The sequence below is a fragment of the Tachyglossus aculeatus genome, chromosome 1 (assembly GCF_015852505.1).
Source record: "Tachyglossus aculeatus isolate mTacAcu1 chromosome 1, mTacAcu1.pri, whole genome shotgun sequence".
Taxonomy (NCBI): Eukaryota; Metazoa; Chordata; class Mammalia; order Monotremata; family Tachyglossidae; genus Tachyglossus; species Tachyglossus aculeatus.
The window spans coordinates 94,394,307-94,408,835 of record NC_052066.1 but is presented as its reverse complement, the minus strand read 5'-3'; the positions used below and the strand labels follow the sequence as shown (position 1 = coordinate 94,408,835).

The window sequence follows — 14,529 nt, the reverse complement described above, 5'->3', positions numbered from 1 at the left end:
AGAACTTTTGTTTAGGATAGGGGAGAGAGTATCCCTCTGTCTGCAGGACCATCAGTAAAATAGTGTGAACTGCAACCTACTTCCTTGATGATTTTCTCTTTTATCCTGACTTCAGTTCCTCAATCGGCACTGAAGCCTTTCAAATCTACCTTTAATTTTCAACCTTTCTCCCTGCTCCAGACGAAAGCTGAAAAATGCCAAAATGGCTTTTCCCAGTGAAAGATGCCAACCACTTGGCATCTGACCCTGTGATGCCTCATTGTGTTCTTGCTCAAAGCAGTATTCCTCTCCCTTTGTGAGGTGCTCTGTTGACCTCTCTTGCCCCCTAAAAATCATGATTTATGGGTATCTTTTCTTAAAGACTTTTCTTGTCAAGAGCTGTAAACGTGTTGATCAAAGGTGAAAGAAATGTTGCATTTACTCAGACTTAAAAACAGTAGTGTAAATTTAGAACAGAAACAGTTATAAACTGAATTCTTCTTAGAAACAGGAAATATTATCACAATATCTTTTGGGAATGATTCTAGACTGTAAGCTCCTTGTGGGCAGGGAGCGTGTCTACCAACTCTGTTGTATTCTACTCTCCCAAGCACTTATATAGTGCTCTGCACAAAGTGCTCACTAAATATAATTTATTGAAATGCAAACAATGTACATTCTTGCACAGCTAATATGTCCTTTAGTCAGCATCCCTTTGGTATCATCCCCACTTATTGGTGGGGAAATTGAAGCAATGAGTAGTTAGGTGACTTGTCTATACACATTCACAGTCAGTTACCAAACTGGGACCATAAGCAGCTGGGGAGCTTTGGAGGATCCTCTTTGTTTCTGTGAGGCTTGCTCCTTTTATTATCAATTTCAGATTTTGTTATATCGTACTCTCCCAAGCAAGTACTACAGTGCTCCACACACAGTAAGCACTCAGTAAATGAGATTGATTGATTCTGTCATTTTCCTGGGGATTTTACTCAGTTGGTGCAGGAGTTTCCAGCTTTAAAGTAGATCTCATTCTCATCCAATCTACAGCATATATTTTATGGTTGACTATCACCTCTCAAAATAACCCAGGGAAATAATAGTCAGGCCTGTAATTTCCAATAAATTAAAATATGCATTTCTTTGTATCTCCTCCTCCTGAATCCATTCTCCTTTTAATTTCCAAAATCTTAAAAACCTTCTACAAAATAACCCGAAACAAAGAGGTTATAGCTGTCAGAGGGGGGAATCACAGTGGGAAAGTTTGACAAAGAGAACAAACCCAGGTATTAAAGCTTGAAAGGTGATATCAAAGATACCTACAGTAAAAACTATTTTCCCAAAGGCATCTTTTCAAGAACTTAACACCTGCTAAATCCACCCTTGCTTGTGTAGTGGATTAAAGTGATTCCAAGTTGACCAGCCGATGAAAAAGGTTTTCTTTCTGTGTGGCTATTGAGTCTGCATTTTCTAGAAGCTTTTTAGGAAAAAAGAATTGAGACTTCACTTTTTTTGTTTCTGCCCTTCTCTGATTCTTCTTGTCCTCAGCACGCCCCATAGAATTTCAGTCCAAGGATTATGGAGACTAAGCACTTACCTCTTTCAGATTTCCTTCTTGAGGGCACTGCCCACTGGTTTGAGATGGCTGCCCCGCAAAGTCCTCTGAAAATCAACAAAACCACCACAAGAAACTCTCGTGAACTCAGCTGCTGCTGGGGTGTGAAAGCAGATGGAAATCAGGAACTCCACAGTTAAACCAGAAGCTAGTTAGTGGGTTAATTCTCACTGTGGGCTGAGTTTGCTTCTCTCTACTTATCAAAGACTGGGTGGGAGGCTAAGAAAGTTCAAGTCCACTTGTTGGGGTGCATGATCCTTTAGTTGATTGTCCTGACTCACCAAAATTCCAAAGTAGTGGCATCCCTGTATTTCCCACTAATGTTTTCTTTTGAAAACTGGCCTTGACCAATCCCTCAGGCAAGTGAAGAGTGTGGAGGAACCCAACTGTTGTTTACAGTTTCTAAAGAGCCAGCCATTGGACGTTTACCAAACCGCCTAATCTGATGCTCCAGACAGGTCAAGAGCAGAGATATTATGGATTCTGACATTGCAGGGTTTGGATTCATGAAGATGGTCCTTTTTATTTGGACACAGATGGATTCAGGCAATGTTTTGCGACAGCCTCAGGCTTTTGTTTGAGGATATGTTGATGAAAGTGGAACACAGTTAATAGCATGGTCTAGTGGATAGAGCATGGACCTGAGAGTCAGAAGAACCTGGGGTCTAATTCTGGCTCTGCCACTTGTCTGTTGTGTGACCTTGGGCAAGTCTCTTCATCTTAATCTGTGCCTCAGTTACCTCATCTGTAAAGTGGGAATTAAGACTGTGAGCCCTCTGTGGTACAGGGACACTGTCCAACCTGATTAGCTTGTACCTACCCCAGTGCTTAGAACAGTCCTGCACACATAGTAAGTGCTTAACAAATACTGTTATTATTATTATTATTATTATTATTATTAATTACATCCAACGGCTAATGACAACAGACACATTACCTCAAAATGCTTACTAGACTTGTGGGTACAAAAGTGTTTTTGTCCCCAGCAGTTATGACATCTACTAGCTAAGGGATTTTTCATTTACTTTTCCAAACCTCCTATGAGTGATCAGTGTTTAAATCATGGACTGAAACCAATTGTGTCTTCAGATTTAATTATGACATCCAACAGCTATCATGCCCCAGAATGGGCTAGAGGAGACATTCACTCAATAGTATATATCGAACACTGACTATGGGAAGAGCACTGTACTAAGCGCTTGGGAGAGTACAGTACAACAATAAACAGACAAACTCCCTGCCCACAATGAACTTGAACAGCCTAGGAGGGGGGAGACAGTGTGGCTTCACCACTTCCCAGCTGTGTGACCTTAGATAAGTCACTTAACTTCTCTATGCCATTATTTCTCCATCTGTAAAATGGGGATTCAGTACCTGGTTTTCCTCCTACTTCAACCGTAAGCCCCATATAAAATGGGGATTCTGTAGCTGTGTTTCCGTTACTTCGAAAGCAACAAGGTCTAAGTTGAAAGAGCATGGTCCTGGGAGTCAGAAGACCTTGGTTCTAATCACGATTCTGACACTTCTCTTCTGTATTGCCTTGGGCAAGGAACTTCACTTCTCTGGGCCTGTCTCCATTCATTCATTCATTCATCAATTCATTCAATCATATTTATTGAGCTCTTACTATGTGCAGAGCATCATCATCATCAGTCGTATTTATTGTATTGCACTGTACTAAGTGCTTGGGAAGTACAAATCGACAGCATATAGAGATGGCCCCTACCCAGCAATGGGTTAACAGTCTAGAAGGGGGAGACAGACAACAAAACAAAGTAAGTGGAAAGGTGTCAATACTGTCAAAATAAATAGAATTATAGGTATATACACATTATAAATAAAATAAATAGAGTAATACATAGGTACAAATATACACAAGTGCTGTGGGGACGGGAAGGGGGCAGGACAGGGAGAGAGTGGGGTGATGGGGAGGGGAGGAGGAGAGGAAGGGGGGGCTCAGTCTGGGAAGGCATCCTGGAGGAGGTGAGCTCTCAGTAGGGCTTTGAAGGGAGGAAGAGAGCTAGTTTGGTGGATGTATGGAGGGAGGGCATTCCAGACCAGAAGTAGGATGTGGGCCAGGGGTCAACGGTGGGTCTCCCTCCTACTTAGACTGTGAGCCCCATGTGGGACCTGATTATCTTGTGTATACCCCAGTGCTTAGTACAGTGCTTGGCACATAGTAACTGCTTAACAAATGACACAGTTATTATTATTATTTAGACTATAATCCCCTTGTGGGACAGGGATTGTATTTGATACAATTATCTTGTATTACCCCAAATCTAATTATATTGTATTTGTAAGCACTTAACAAGTTCCATGGTTATTATTAGTAGAGAAGCAGCATGGCTCAGTGGAAACAACACGCTCTTTGGAGTCAGAGGTCATGGGTTCGAATCCCGGCTCCACCACATGTCTGCTGTGTGACCTTGGGCAAGTCACTTAACTTCTTGGAGCCTCAGTTACCTCATCTGTAAAATGGGGATGAAGACTGTGAGCCCCACGTGGGACAACCTTATCCCCCTAGCGCTTAGAACAGTGCTTTGCACATAGTAAGCACTTAACAAATGCCATCATTATTATTAGTATTTTACTATTACATGCCAAACTGCTCCCATGAATGAAGTGCAAGGGAAAACATGGGTTTAAAAGCCATGTTTTCAATATGCTAGCAAAAAACTGTGCCTGTGTTTGTAAAATAAGGAGCAAATTGGTAAATTTGAGAATGATAATAGTTTTCTTACAGTCATCTGGTATGTGGACAGGATCTCCATGGGGGAGGGGAGAGCAGTTCAAGATAGTGGGGAGAAGGCTGCAGGAAATGGGGACAGAGAGACACAAACCACACTCTCACACCCATGAGGGGAAGCAGCAGCGGGAGAGGGTCACAGAGGACACTGGCCCTTCCTCACCCTCTCAAGTTCAGCTCAGGACCCTGGGAGCACAAGCAGCTGTTTGTTCCATTCCTCTGGAGAGCTTCAGGGATGACCACAGGCCCTCCAGCCTGGATCTAGGGTGGGTGGAAAGAACTAACTGCTGCCTCTGCCGGGTCTTTCTCCTCCCCTTTCCCACTGGAGCAACTGTCTTGTGGGCTCACTCTCTGTGCCTGCACTTGAAAAACCCCTCCATTGTATTGCCTCAAAATGATGAGACACCAGAGAGGTTCAACTCTGGTAGAGAGAATGGAATAAAAATAAGAATAATTATGGAATTTTTTTATGGGCAGGGAACACGTCTGCTGATTCAGTTGTATCATCTTGGGAAGCAGAATGGTGTAGTGAATAGAGCATGGGCCCGGGATAAGAAGGTCATGGTTCTAATAACGACTCTGCCGCTTGTCTGCTGTGTGACCTTGGGCAAGCCACTTCATTTATCCAGGCCTCAGTTACTTCATTTGTAAAATGGGGATTAAGACTGTGAGCCCTATGTGGGACAGGGACTGTGCCCAACCCAATTTGCTGGTATCCACCTCACCTCTTAGGACCATGCCTGACACACAGTTAGCACTTAAACAAATACCGCAGTCATTACTATCCTTAATGTCATTACTCTCCCTAGCCCTTAGGACAATGCTCTGCACAGAGTAAGTACTCAATAAATACCATTAAGTTCCTATGTGCCATGCAAGGTACTAAGCGTTCAGGCCTGAGCCATGAGTGACCAGTAATTCCCTTCTTGACACAAAGCCCCTAGTCCATCCCCACAGTGAATTTACGGGTTCACAACCTTTAGTCACCCTTCCCTCAGCCCCAAAGCCCTTATGTCCTTCTGTACTTATCCTTAGTTTATACTGATGTCTGTCTCCTCATCTAGACTGGAAGCTTGTTGAGGGTGGGGGGGGTGGGCATGCCTATCAACTCCAGCTCATTGCTCCTGTCACAACAGAACCTGTGTGGCCTGGGCCTAGACTTTCTAGCCCCAGCACGGCTCTGCCCCCAGTACTGGAAGTAAACCCTGAAACAACAGAGGCCCTGGATGTGGCAGCCCTGGTTGAGCCAGGCTGTTTCAACTTGAACCCAAGAAGACTGTCTAATTCATTCATTTATTCACTCAGTTGTATTTATTGAGAACTTACTGTATGCAGAGCACCGTACTAAATGCTTGGAAGAGTAGAATACAACAATAGACAGACCCATTCCCTGCCCACAACAAAATTATAGTCTAGGCAGTGGTGGGGGGTGGCAGACATAAGTAAAAAAATAAATGACAGATATGTACATAAGTGTTGTGGGGCTGGAAGTGGGGAAAGAACAAAGGGCGCAGGTCAGGGCGATGCAGAAGGGAGCGGGAGAAGAGGAAAGGGGAGGCTTAGTCTGGGAAGGCCTCTTGGAAGAGATGTGCCTTCAATAAGGCTTTGAAGGTGGGCGGAGAGTAATTGTCAGATTTTGGGGAGGGAGGGTGTTCCAGGCTAGAGGCAGGATGTGGGTGAGGGGTCATCAACGAGATAGGCAAGATGGAGGCACAGTATGGCTAGCACTAGAAGAGCGAAGTGTGCCGGCTGGGTTGTAAAAGGAGAGTAATGAGGTAGGAGGGGGTGAGATGATTGAGTGCTTTATAGACAATGGTGAGGAGTTTCTGTTGGATGCGGAGGTGGATGGACAAGCACTGAAATTTTTTGAGGATTGGGGTGACATTTCCTGAACGTTTTTGTAGAAAAATGATCAGGGCAGCAGAGTGAAGTATGGACTGGAGTGGGGAGAAACAGGAGGCTGGGAGGTCAGAAAGGAGGCAGATTTAGTAATCCAGGCAGGATAGGATGAGTAAATGAATTAACAAGGTAGCAGTTTGGATGGAGAGGAAAGGGCGAATTTTAGTGATATTGTGAAGGTGGGACCGACAGGATTTAGTGATGGATTTGATAATAATAATAATAATGGTGGTATTTGTTAAGCACTTACTATGTGCGAAGAAATGTTCTAAGCACTGGGGGATACGAAGTGATCAGGTTGTCCCGTGTGGGGCTCACAGTCTTAATCCCCATTTTACAGATGAGGTAACTGAGGCACAGAGAAGTTAAGTGGCTTGCCCAAGGTCACACAGCTGACAAGTGGCTGAACCGGGATTCAAACCCATGACATCTGACTTACAAGCCTGCACTCTTTCCACTGAGCCACGCTGCTTCCCTTGAATTTCATTTCATTGAATGAAATGCTGCAGTGAAATTTCAGCTGGGAAAAGCTCCCCAAGTTACCAGTTTATCCTTAATCAGTCAAGTAAGGGTCCTTTAGAAGCTTGTTGAGGGTGGGGGGGTGGGCATGCCTATCAACTCCAGCTCAGTAAGGGTCCTTTAGAAGGTGTAGAATTTGAGGGCTAGTGTAGATGCAACTGTCTTGATACTCTTCTGCATTTTATTGGGCTCGGTGCTTTCTCTGGTGTGGGAAATTTTCATTAGATCATCCAGTTGTCTGGGATGTTGATCTCCAAGGAAATATAGTGAAGCAGAACAGAATCCTATTTATATTCTGACAAATATGTTCCCGGGGTAAAAAATAGAAAGAATAATAGTAATGGTATCTGTTAAATGCTTACTATGTGCCAAGCACTGTAGATGTAATTGTCAGACATAGCCCCTGCCCCACACACAGCTCATAGTTTAAGGATATGGGACAACAGGAATTTGACCCCCATTTTACAGATGAGGAAACTGGGGCACAAGGAGTTAAGTGACTTGCCCAAGGTCACACAGCAGGAATTTTTCTCAGTCACCAGGCTTCATAATCATCATTACTAGTGATGACTCTGGGCAGAGTATTCTACTGGGCAGGGGAGAACATCAGTCTGTAGTATAAATTGCACAGCTACTGTATACAGAACATTGTACTAAGCACTTGGGAGTCTACAGTAGCATTAGTGTATGCGATTCAGTGTTCTTAAGACCTGTGTCCTTCATCCCACCTCTGCCAGTTGCCTGCTGGGTGAACTTGAGCAAGTCATTAGCTTGAATCAAGTGAATCAAGTGGCCTAGTGGATAGAGAAGCAGTGTGGCTCATTGGAGAGAGCACAGGCTTTGGAGTCAGAGGTCATGGGTTCAAATCCCGACTCCACCAATTGTCAGCTGTGTGACTTTGGCCACGTCACTTAACATCTCTGTGCCTCAGTTACCTCATCTGTAAAATGGGGATGAAGACTGTGAGCCCGCTGTGGGACAACCTGATCACCTTGTAACCTCCCCAGCTCTTAGAACAGTGTTTTGCACATAGTAAGTGCTTAATAAATGCCATTATTATTATTATTATTATTATTGTTATTATTATTATTATTATTGCATGGGCCTGGGAGTCAGGAGGACCTGGGTTCTAATTCCGTATCCACCACTTATGTGCTCTGTGACCTTGGGCAAGTCATTTCATTTCTCTGTGCCTCAGTTCCCTCATCTGTAAAATGGGAATTAAGTATATGAATGAAGTATAATAATGATAATAATGAAGGTATTTGTTAAGCACTTACTGTGTGCCAAGCACTGTTGTAAGCACTGCGGTAGATACCAGGCAATCAGGTTGTCCCACATGGGATTCACAGGCTTCATCCCCATTTTCCAGGGGAGGGAACTGAGGCACAGAGACGTGAAGTGACTTGCCCAAAGTCACACAGTTGACAAGTAACGGAGCTGAGATTAGAACCCACAACCTCTGACTCGCAAGACCGGGCTCTTTCCACTAAGCCACGCTGCTTCTGTATGTGAAGCTGAAGACACAGTAGCTACCCTCAAGGAATTTCCAATCTCATGTTCTCAGAAAGCTCCAGTGGTTCCCCGTTTCATTAATTTTGACCTTGGGATTTAAGACTCTCCACCAGCATTTTTCTCTCTTCACTTCCTATGTACAAGGTTGCTGTTTTTGCTGTTCCTCAGCTAACCTCTTAATTGTCCTAGATCTAGCTACCACTCTCCCCGCAAATCCTCCTGCTTGCAAAATCCAACGGCTCATACTCTGTCCTAATCCTCCTCGACCTCTCAGCTGCCTTCGACATTGTGGACCACCCTCTTCTCCTCAACACGCTATCTGAGCTTGGCTTCACAGACTCCGTCCTCTCCTGGTTCTCCTCTTATCTCTCCAGTCGTTCATTCTGAGTCTCTTTTGCAGGCTACTCCTCCCCCTCCCATCCCCTTACTGTGGGGGTTCCCCAAGGTTCAGTGCTTGGTCCCCTTCTGTTCTCGATCTACACGCACTCCCTTGGTGACCTCATTCGCTCCCACGGCTTCAACTATCATCTCTACGCTAATGACACACAGATCTACATCTCTGCCCCTGCTCTCTCCCCCTCTCTCCAGGCTCGCATCTCCTCCTGCCTTCAGGACATCTCCATCTGGATTTCTGCCCGCCACCTAAAACTCAACATGTCCAAGACTGAACTCCTTGTCTTCCCTCCCAAACCCTGCCCTCTCCCTGAGTTTCCCATCTCGACGGCACTACCATCCTTCCCGTCTCACAAGTCCGCAACCTTGGTATCATCCTCGACTCTGCTCTCTCGTTCACCCCTCACATCCAAGCCGTCACCCAAACCTGCTGGTCTCAGCTCCGCAACATTGCCAAGATCCGCCCTTTCCTCTCCATCCACACCACTACCCTTCTCGTTCAAGCTGTCATCCTGTCCCGTCTGGACTACTGCATCAGCCTTCTCTCTGATCTCCCATCCTCATGTCTCTCCCCACTTCAATCCATACTTCATGCTGCTGCCTGGATTGTCTTTGTCCAGAAATGCTCTGGGCATGTTACTCCCCTCCTCAAAAATCTCCAGTGGCTACCAATCAATCTGCGCATTAGGCAGAAACTCCTCACCCTGGGCTTCAAGGCTCTCCATCACCTTGCCCCCTCCTACCTCACCTCCCTTCTCTCCTTCTACAGCCCACCCTGCACCCTCCGCTCCTCTGCCGCTAATCTCCTCACCGTACCTCGTTCTCGCCTGTCCCGCCATCGACCCCCGGCCCACGTCATCCCCTAGGCCTGGAATGTCCTCCCTCTGCCCATCCACCAAGTTAGCTCTCATCCTCCCTTCAAGGCCCTACTGAGAGCTCACCTCCTCCAGGAGGCCTTCCCAGACTGAGCCCCTTCCTTCGTCTCCCCCTCGTCCCCCTCTCCATCCCCCCATCTTACCTCCTTCCCTTCCCCACAGCACCTGTATATATGTATATATGTTTGTACATATTTGTTACGCTATTTATTTATTTATTTATTTTACTTGTACATATCTATTCTATTTATTTTATTTTGTTAGTATGTTTGGTTTTGTTCTGTGTCTCTCCCTTTTAGACTGTGAGCCCACTGTTGGGTAGGGACTGTGTCTATATGTTGCCAACTTGTACTTCCCAAGTGCTTAGTACAGTGCTCTGCACACAGTAAGCACTCAATAAATACGATTGATGATGACGAAATCTGCCAAACTGGTGCCCTCCACCTCCAAGTCTTCCTAAAATATCCCCTCTTCCAGAAGACATTCTCCCACTAATTACAGTCAGTGGTATTTATTGGGCACTTATTGTGTGCAGTGCACTGTACTAAGTGCTCCCGTCTCCTCCACATGTCTGCTTTATGATCCTGGGCAAGTCACTTAACTACTCTGTGGCTCAGTTACCTCATCAGTAAAATGGGGATTAACATTGGGAGCCCATATGGGATAGGCACTGTGTCCAACCCAATTATCTTGCACCTACCTCAAGGCTATGTACAGTACCTGGCACCTGGTAAGCACTTAACAAATACCACAGTTATTATCTCTTTAGAGTCCAAGTTCCCCCTTAAAAAGGTGCTGCCTTAACAGGCTGGGAGGCATGCAGTCCAGATGCTACTTGATGTGTTTGGATGGATTGTTTGAATTTATGATGTCTGGCACCATGCCTCTCTGTCTCTCTAGAAGAAAACTTCTCTTACTGTTGTTTTGCCTTTCCTAGCTGGGAGCTGTAGTTCCTTATTGAGTTAGTCTGGCATGGTGTAATCTTCCCCTAGTACTGAAGTAGGAAGCAGTAAGCATCCATGTTTGCAGATATCTTTGGCTAAATATATAGGAGATAAAGCTATAGATGAGGGGCCTTGTGGCATAGTGGAAAGAGAATGAGCTGGGAGTCAGAGGACCTGTGTTCTTATCCTGCCTCTGCCAGTTGCCTGCTGGATGACCTTGGGTAAGTTACTTAACTTGAAGCAGAGTGGTCTAGTGGATAAGTGCTTAGTACAGTGCTCTGCACACAGAAAGCACTCAATAAATACGATTGAATGAATGAATGGATAGAGCACAGGCCTGGGACTCAGAAGCACCTGAGTTCCGAACCTGGCTTCACCACTCATGTGCCCTGTGACCTCGGGCAAGTTACATTACTTCTCTGTGCCTCATTTTCTTCATCTGTAAAATGGGAATTAAGTATGTGAGACCTATGTGGGACAGGGACTATGTCCAACCTGATTATCTTGTAACTACTCCAGTGCTTAGAACAGTGTTTGGCACATAGTAAGCCCTTAACAAATACCACAATTCTTCTTCTTCTTAACTTCTCTGCCCTAAGTTTCCTCATCTGTAAAATGGGGATTCAGTTACCTCTCCTCCTTCATTCATTCACTCAACTGTATTTATTGAGTGCTTACTGTGTAGCATACAATGATAATAATAATAATAATGGTATTTGTTAAGCACTTACTATGTGCAAAGCACTGTTCTAAGCGCTGGGAGGATACAAGGTGATAAGGTTGTCCCACGTGAGGCTCACAGTCTTAATCCACATTTTACGGATAGGTAACTGAGGCACAGAGAAGTAAAGTGACTTGCCCAAAGTCACATAGCTGACAATTGTGGAGCTGGAATTTGAACCCATGACCTCTGACTCCAAAGCCCGTGCTTTTTCCACTGAGCAAAGCTGCTTCTCTACAATACAATTGTATTGTTGTTCAATACAACAACAACCAGACACATTCCCTGCCACTCAGAATTTAAGCTCCATGTAGGACAGGGACTGTTTCTGACCTGATTAACTTGAGTCTAACACAGAGCATAGAACAGTGCTTAACTCTTAGTAAGGCCTTAAGAAATATCATGATGATAATAATGATAATGATAATAATAGTAAAGTGGGAGACATGGGAAGTTGTGACATTGCAGTGGGTGTTATAAAGGGTATTGTAAAGGGTTGTGTGGTGTGATTGCAAATGAAATGAGATTATGTGGGAGAATAGACTAAAAGGACTGTGGGAAGAGATTGTTGTTTCCTCTACTGCCTTCTCTGGGGCTCCCACTCTGTATTTGCTCATTTTCTCTTCCCCTCCTTTCTGTCCCGCACCCTCAGGCCCCTTTGGGCTTCACTGTCCTCTGTGCATCTTTCTCCATAGCATGACATAGAGAAGCAGCATGGCTCAGTGGAAAGAGCACGGGCTTTGGAGTCACAGGTCATGGATTCAAATCCCGGCTCCACCACTTGTCCGCTGTGTGGCCTTGGGCAAGTCACTTCACTTCTCTGTGCCCCAGCTACCTCACCTGTAAAATGGAGAGTAAGACTATGAGTCCTATGCGGGACAAGGACTGTGCCCAACCCAATTTGCTGGTACCCACCCCAGCGCTTAGAACAGTGCCTGGCACACAGTAAGTGCTTAACGAATTCCATAATCATCATTATTATCATTATTATCTCCCCTTTTGTCTAGCTCTGTTTGTAAATCTGCATCCTGGAGCAGCTCTCTTTCTGTTTCCATCTGTCTCTGCTAATGAAACCAACTGATTTTAGATGTCTATTAGGCATTTCATACTGGCCAGGCCCTGAATGCTGGCTCTGAATTCAATGACTGTGTGTTGCCTTAATCAATTACTTTCACTGAATTCTTGCACCACACAGAGCAGGGGTCCTCCATTCTCTCTGAAGCAGGGAGAAATCTGGACTTGTTGGTCTGGATAATTTTCTCGGAATTCCACTTGGAGGGAGGGAATAGTGTCTGGGATTTTTTTTTGAGGCTGTGTCTTGGCTGGTGCCACCATGATGTGGAAATCACTACCTAAGATGCTGCCATAGGATCCTAACAGTCTCACCCAGGGCTACTTTGCTCAACTTTGTAGTTTTGCAAAGTGTCTCCACATATGCCCACTACAATGAAAGAAAAGATTTAAAGAATGGGCTATAAAACGCATGATGACTTTATGCATACTTGGAATAGGAAATTGACAGTCAGGTTTTGAAACTAGATTTATCTCCAGTTAGTGCCGTTTATTCACTGAGTCAATCAATGGTATTTTTGAGTGCTTACTGTGTGCAGAGCACTGTACTAAGCCCTTGGGAGAGTACAACAGTTGTTAGACACAATCCCGTAAGCCCGTTGTTGGGTAGGGACCATCCATCTCTATATGTTGCCAACTTGTACTTCCCAAGCGCTTAGTACAGTGCTCTGCACACAGTAAGCACTCAATAAATATGATTGAATGAATGAACAAGCTTACAGTCTAGAGGATGAAGTTTTACTTTTAGTTTTCATTCAATGAATTGAATTTATTGAGCATTTAGTATATGCAGAGCATTGTATTGAGATTTTAGGAGAGTACAATATAGCAGTTACATTCCCTGCCCACAGTGAGCTTACAGTCTAGAGGGGGAGGCAGACATTAATATAAATAAATAATATTACAGCTATGTAAATGAGTGCTATGGGATGGGAGTGCTTATGAATAAAGGGAGCAAATCAGGGCAGTGCAGAAGGGAGTGGGAGAAGAGGAAAGGAGGGCTTAGTCAGGGAAGGCCTCTTGGAGAAAATGTACCTTCAAGAAGGCTTTGAAGGTGTGGGTAGTAATTGTCTGTTGGATATGAAGAGGGAAGGCATTTAAGTCCAGAGGCAGGATGTGGATGAGAGGCCAGCGGCAAGGTAGACCAGATTGAGGTACAGTGAGAAGTTTGGCATTAGAGGAGTGAAGAGTTTGGGCTGGGTTGTAGTAGGAGAGTAGCAAGATGATGTAGAAAGGGGCAAGGTGATTGGTGTTTTAAAGCCAATGGTAAAGGGGTTTCTCTGTGATGTGGAGGTGGATGAGCAACCACTGGAGGTTTTTGAGGAGTGGGGAAACATGGCTTGAATGTTTTTGTAGAAAAAAATAAGGGCAACAGAGTGAAGTTTGGACTGGAGTGGGGAGAGACAGGAGGCAGGGAGGTTAGCTACAAGGCTGTTAGAGTGATTAAGGTGGGATAGGATAAGTGCTTGAACTAATGTGGTAGTAGTTTGGTTAGAGAGGAAAAGGCCGATTTTAGCTACCAATTTACCAGCACTGTTTTATTGTCTGAGCAAGAAGGGCTTTTGGCTCTTGGACCAAGCCAATAGGTCACCTCTAGGTAATGCTACCATATTCAAGCACTAAATATTGATTAGTATTTGCATTTCAATCAGTTCAGATAGGCATTATTTAATTGCTCTTTCTAGAAGCTGATGGTCACTGTGGGGAGAACCACCCCACATAAAAATAAATTAGTCTTTCTTCCATTTTTCTGGGTGCTGAACACAGATATGAAGGACAAGGTCCCTGCAGACCCCTAAATGACAGGAAGATGTGACTCTCAATCTTAATTTTGCTTCATACTGTGGCACTTGTGTTTTTCTTTTGGAATTGACTCCTACACCTCTAGTTTGTATCAGAGAATAATAATGATAATCAATAATTATGGAATTTAAGTGCTTACTATGTACCAGGCACTGTACTAATCTCTGGGGTGGATACCAGCAAATTGGGTTGGACAAGTCCCTGTCCCACATGAGGCTCATAGTCTTAATCCCCATTTTAAGGGGGATTCTAATTCTAAATAGGAAGGAGAACAGAGCCACTGTTTTGCAGATAAGGGAACTGAGGCACAGCGAAGTGAAGTGACTTTCCCAAGGTCACACAGCAGACAAGTGGTGTAGCAATGGAACTAATAGGCAAATCCTCACTCTCCTGCCCACATCCCCAAAGACGATCTTCACAGAGTCGTCTGTAGCAGCAGAATAATTCAG

General features: G+C 44.6%; 2 protein-coding genes across 3 annotated transcripts in view; one reads left to right on the top strand and one right to left on the bottom strand.

Moving 5' to 3' along the window:
* Positions 1-1,816, bottom strand: part of P2RY14 (purinergic receptor P2Y14) — an 80,503-nt gene extending 78,687 nt beyond the window's left edge. The window contains exon 1 of the mRNA XM_038757278.1: positions 1,574-1,816. The gene's annotated coding sequence lies outside the window, so the exon portion shown is untranslated. The remainder of the gene's footprint in view (positions 1-1,573) is intronic.
* MED12L (mediator complex subunit 12L) overlaps positions 1-14,529 on the top strand; it is a 535,097-nt gene that overhangs the window by 242,780 nt on the left and 277,788 nt on the right. The gene's annotated exons all lie outside the window — the stretch shown is intronic.